Source organism: Lampetra planeri, chromosome 35 (genome assembly GCF_965212315.1).
Source record: "Lampetra planeri chromosome 35, kcLamPlan1.2.h2, whole genome shotgun sequence".
Taxonomy (NCBI): domain Eukaryota; kingdom Metazoa; phylum Chordata; class Hyperoartia; order Petromyzontiformes; family Petromyzontidae; genus Lampetra; species Lampetra planeri.
Genome location: NC_136141.1, coordinates 10,928,909 through 10,935,358, shown reverse-complemented (window position 1 = coordinate 10,935,358; position 6,450 = coordinate 10,928,909).

Genomic DNA, 6,450 nt, shown 5'->3' with positions numbered 1-6,450 from the left:
AATGTATAAACGATATTAAAGTATATAAACGATTTCCAAAAAACCCTCTGATGGTATTGGTCGTACAATGAGAAACTTAATAGGTGGACCTCGTGAAGGCTACCATCTCCCACCTAGAAAAAGGCGCTACAAATTAACAATGACCTCACTATGCCTGCACAAAAGCTCTAATAAGCAGGACAAACAAGAAGTGCAGATTCATATTCAAATCTAGAAAGAAGTGCAGATATAACTAACCGCAACCGTAAGGAGCCTACTTACATGCGTTACATTCTCCCGTCCATATTCGAAGGAATGTATTGTTGACACACTACATAAGACTAAACTACGATTTAAAGCTTTCGTGACTGCAGGGATTCATCTTCTTGGTTCTTTCGGTAAAGTCACGTAGAATGGAAATAATAAAATAATAAAAATAAAACATAATAAAATAACTCTCACGACGTTTCGGCCACAACGCAAGCAGCCGTCCTCAGGTGAAGAACAGGTCTGTCAGAAAGACAGCGTCTGAATGGCTTTCTGACAGACCTGTTCTTCACCTGAGGACGGCTGCTTGCGTTGTGGCCGAAACGTCGTGAGAATTATTTTATTATGTTTTATTTTTATTATTTCATTATTTCCATTCTACGTGACTTTACCGAAAGAACCAAGAAGAAGACTAAACTAGTTTGTTTTACCAGATAAAGCCCACTGAGCTATTCGCTTCTTTTTTAGAAGCGACCTGGCACCAGCGGAGTATCATCATCACACCCCCATCATCATCAACGGTAAATACAACTTACAAATTTACCTGATTATTTATTGAAGTATTTCGTTGTATGATTTTTGCTCTTTTTTGGATTAGGGTACAATTTAATTAAGTGTATGGATGTTATTTATGTGTGCAGTACAGGTTTAATGTTATGAAACATTTTCTCCCGCGAAGATTTTACAAACGCATAACTCGTGGGAATGTGGAGGCCGTCCAGTATCGTGATCGACGGGTGGATCGCGAAATATTCCTTGTGCATCTCAAGACAAATCAGACAAAGATCCCCTGTGTAGCCTTAACAGACTGTTGGGGCAAGTGCTGTTAGCGAGCACCTATGAAGGCCGGAACGGCACACCAGGGGGTGGGTCACCAGCAACACGCTCGACCGCCTTGTTTTTTAGACACCGCACCAGGTACTCATTTTAGGCTGAGTGGACCGAGGGGAAATCTGGGACCGGTTCAGATAAGCGGGAATCGAACTCGGGTGGCCGAATTCGAAGCGCAGCGCGCTCACCTTTACAAGTTAAAACAAACACTGACTGAATCACACAGCAATTATCTGCACGGCTGAATGAATATGTAAATGAAATCTTCCAATTCATAGATGAAAATATATATAACGTCTACCAATAGATGGCACTCGTCTTCTTTCGTACGGCATTTGAAAAGAAAGCAACAGGTTTGCTATTGAACTTGATGGCGATACCATAGCACCCCGGCTCTCGCATCATGTCCGTGATGCAGTCATGTTTAGTCTGTTGATGGTCTGGGATGCGGCAGTCGACTCATCTCGACGAGCTGTGCACTACGATGCACCACCACTACGCTGCGTACCGCGAGCGTTCAGGGTTTTGGCGTAATCGTCCTCGCTGCGTTTCGACATCGCGGAGTGGCACTGATGTCGGATTGATTGGTACCCCAGTCACGGAGTGAAGTACACCCCTGGGAAAAATAGTGTCCCAGAAAGAAAACATTTTTAATTGCCTCGGCCTTTTAGTATTATTTGGTGCCCCGGGGTACCGCCATGAGGATTTGTACGTTTCATGTTTTGATCCCCTCCACGGCAAGCGGTGCTAGCTTAGTTGGTGTCCGCCTGTTCCACCACAGGACGTGTGTTGCGTTATGTACCCACGAGTGACATTTCTGGTGGTTTTCACCTCACTGAATTCACAATCCACGCGAGTCATTGATCTTTCATTCACGAAGCGCTGTGCAGTATTCTCCGTGACGCCAACACTCTGCGTAACATTTTGGCGTGGTAATTGTTGGCCACACGTTTCTGGTTGGATCCCTGAGCCAGTTGAGATACACCAGAATGGATCACACAGCGCTTGGTGTATTGGCCACCGCTGATAAACAGAACTGCGTTCTCTATCTCCCCATATGCCATGCAGTCGTGTGGCTGGGCCATGGGGCCCCGGATCAAGGGAATAATTCTCGAACGATTCCTCGAATCTCAAGGGCCTCGTGGTGACTTGCCCAGTGCAAATGAACCGAGCGAGCGCGGACCAACGAGTACACACGTGTAAGGGGCGTAAATGCACACGTGACTTAATTCCAATAAAGGTCCATTAACCGAAACGTCGCCTATTACATGCATTTCATTGTAAGGCCACAAAGTGTTACAGATGAAATGCGCCTTACAAATGTAAATTATTATTGACAATACGTGCCCCCGCTAACAACACGTGTCCCTTGCTAACAACACGTACCCATTCTAACAACACGTGTTCCTTGCTAACAACATGTTCCCCCTGCTAACAACACGTACCCTTGCTGACAACACTTGCCCCTGCTCACAACACGTGCTCCAAGTTGCAGCTGTGGTGATTGTTACATTGGGGAAACGAAACGTCATGTCTCTGATCGTGTCCGCGAGCACAAGTCAGATCTGAAACACAGATCTGAAACACGGCAAAATTGAGTCTTCCGCCGTTGCCGATCATTGCTACAACGCTGTGGGCTCTCATGATATTGTTTTTTCCGAGACCAAGGTGCTCTGCAAACCCTCTGGCTACCAACAAAGGTTTGTACACGAAGCCATCCAGATTTACAAACACAGACATAACTTCAACCGTGATGATGGGTACAAACTGAGTAATCATTGGAAAGATGTTATTAACCATGCAAAAAAGATTTAACTACACATATTTGTACCATCTTATTTGACAGGTACTTTTCCACTTTACCGAGTGTTGACAGCATTTAACAGTACTGCTTTTTGTATTTGGATTCTCAACCAATACCGATTTAGGTCCAGGTACACCGATTGTTCTCTTGCACATAGACGACGTTGGCCAATTTCTATTGTAGCCCTGCCCACCCGCCCACCACCCCCAAGTTCCAGTCCCTGGTTACCACATTTAGATAAGCCCCTCCCCCCTTAACTTGTATTTAATTTGAAGGGCTTTTCTCTTGGAATTTTGCCTCACTTGATGCAGTAATTTTAGCTGTGACTGTCCCACCTGATGACGGAGACTTGTGTTGCCTCCGAAACGTCGTGATTTATTATTTTATTTTATTTCTATTATTACTTTTAGTAATTGTAATTTTTTTTACCTACGTGACTTTACCGAAAAAAACTAAGAGTATGAATCCTTGCAGTCACGAAAGCTTCAAATCTAGAATTGCTCCAAGTCTGTTTGAGGCTATCCGTGACGTCTTTAAATTTTGACTTAAAACTTTCGTGACTGCAGGAATTCATATTATTTCGTTATTTCGGTAAAGTCACGTAGATAGAAGAAAAATAATAAAATAATAAAGTGAATAAAACACCAAAGAACGTGACGTCTTCGTCTTCGAGTGCCATTACACGGCCGCAACTACAGGAGGCGCCACCACCCTACAAGTGGGGGCAGGAGGGTGCACAGGATGTGGCGTGTGAATGAATCGGTGTGAAGGAGCTGTCGCCGAAGGGGACGGCCCGAGGTGGGTCGCATTGAACAATGAGTACCTGAGTTAGATTCCCCTTGGATACAGCGGCTCGCCACTGTGCCATGCGCTCTAACTAATTTAATCAGCATTACTATAATGAGCCAAGAATGTCTTTGTGTGTAACGCGGGTGACGTCTCTCCACCTGCCGCACCCCCCGTCATTAATAAGTGTGACGTTTATTTATTGAAAGTGAATCTAATAAATAATTATACGCAGCAACAAAGTGGATTTGGTGTCTTTATTTCTTCAGCACTTGACACATTCTGGTAAAATAGATATTTCTCGGTGATTTTCCAGATGTATCGAATTCCAATTTATTACAACCCCAGCGACCAAAAGCAGAAGAGAATTAATGATCAGAGCAGTGAATTTGAACAAATTGAAGGTCAGTTATATACAGTGCTACAGTGAAATGCAGTGAAGTGTTTGATGACATAGTTTTGTGCAATATTCACAGTCATTAAATTTACACAAGATACAATAATACTCTCTGCTAATTTTTTTCGTAAATATTACAGCTTCTGTCCAAGGACGGGCAATTAAGATAGTTACATTATAAATGTACCATAGAATGCAACAAAAAAACCTTTTCCTGACATCCTCCCTTTATAGGTTACTGCAAAATGATATGCTCAGTTTCATTTATTAGGTATAGCCCTGTGAGCCATTCGGCTCTTGAATCGGGTGCAACCGCAACAAACAAAAACATGAACAAGAAAACATCTTAAAGTGACTATGCGCAAACAGAAAAATCCAGGAAAAAACTGCTAAGTCTTCCAGAAAAAAGCACCGCACACCAACGCTGTGCAAAAATCCCAGTGGGATGCAAGTCAAACAACAACAACCACAAGACAACTTAGATTAAAGCGATCATTCTAACTCCGTACTACAACAAACAAACATGGCCAAACCAAAAATCTTTTCGAAATCACCAAAATAAAGCCATAAGCAATGTAACAGTGATCATAGGAACTGTGACCGAATTTTCACAATAAACGACGAAAACAACATGTACCACGAAACCCTGCAGCCATAGCTGGCTGCATGAGTCACTCCACAACAGCAAGAGCATCAGTAGGAGTATCAATTTTTTTTAAATGCACCTTTAAAGATCAGCACACTAAATCAAAATACAAGATCATACGTTGCAGCAGTCATCCGGAACGAATACATTTGATTTTAGGCCACTGAATAGCAGTGGCAGCTATGGGTGTACAACTCCTCTAGAGCAGTTTTGAGTGAAGATCTCATAGGTAGTGACTCAAGTTGCAGTTTATTGGCAATTGCATTCCAGACCCTGGGGGCATCAATAGCAAAGGCCCTTCCTCCAGTATTTGTACGGCAATAAGGAATGTGAAGCTGGTAAATGAGCGAAGACCTTAGGTCACATTTGTTCTTCGAATCAGAGAGGAGATCCAGCAGGTAGTCTGCGGATGTTTTTGTAAGTATATCGTGAATAAATAAGATCTGGTGCACAAGCCGTCGAACATTCAGAGATGTTGAGTTTGACCCAATGTAGAGATCACAGTGGTGAGTCCTATATGGGCAGTTCAATGCAAATTTTAAGGCCGAGTGATAAATTGAGTCAAGCTTCTTCAGTACAGTGCTTGGGGCTGATTTGTATACGATGTCACAGTAATCAAGTAGAGGCAGTATGGTAGCTTTTATCAATTCCAAACGAAGCATAGGGGGGAAGCAGTGCTTGTGTCGATACAGAAAACCAATTTTACTTTTTGTCTTTTTACCAATATAATCAATGTGATCTTCAAATTTTAGTTTTGAATCCAGGATGACCCCAATATACTATCATGTAAGTTTTCCTGTTAACATTGAGTCTGTTTTCGTCCACCTGCCAACAGGGATTTGGGGGGGGGGGTGAGGGCGCATGGCGCTAGAAGCGATTGTTCTCTGTCGTCCTCGCCACCACACAAGCTGGGGGGCAGTGCCCCCCCTCTCCCCGCACAACCTCCGCGTTCGCTGTGGTACTGCCACGCCGTCTGTGTTGTGTTTCTACGCGACCTCCTCCTTGGTTCTCGTTTAGGTTGGAGCAAGCGGTTGCTCCGAGAGCCATCATCTCCCATCTCTCTCCCATCGCTCCCCCATCGCTCTCCCATCGCTCTCCCCATCGCTCCCGCATCGCTCTCCCATCGCTCTCCCACCGCTCTCCCATCGCTCTCCCATCGCTCCCCCATCGCTCTCCCATCGCTCTCACACCGCTCTTCCATCGCTCTCACATCGCTCCCCCATCGCTCTCCCATCGCTCTCCCACCGCTCTCCCATCGCTCTCCCACCGCTCTTCCATCGCTCTCCCATCGCTCCCCCATCGCTCTCCCATCGCTCAATGCCCCTGGGCAGGCGCGGCGCGTTCGCGGGTCTCCGGCTCTGAAGTCGTTCTCACTTCACCCGATCCGCGCGCGTGTCACTCACTGCCCAGTGCAGCCAACGGGAGAGCAGTGCCGCTCACCCCACACACGGCAGCGCCGTCGTGGTTGTTGTTACTAAGCACAGGTGGGCGGGGGGGGGCTTGGGGCAGGCCGCGTGGACGACCCCACGCGTGTACGAGCCACACCGCCACCTCGCCAACTACTCATTCACTCGCTAGCGGCTGAGTCGACCGATAAGAGGCTCGGGACAAGGCGATAGGTGATGGAGATGCGTGTAGTGTGTAGTGTAGTGTGTGTAGTACAGTGTGTAGTGTAAGAGGAAAGGCAATCGGCAGGCCTGCGACAACCATAGAGGCATCTCTATACTATCAATCGCTGGC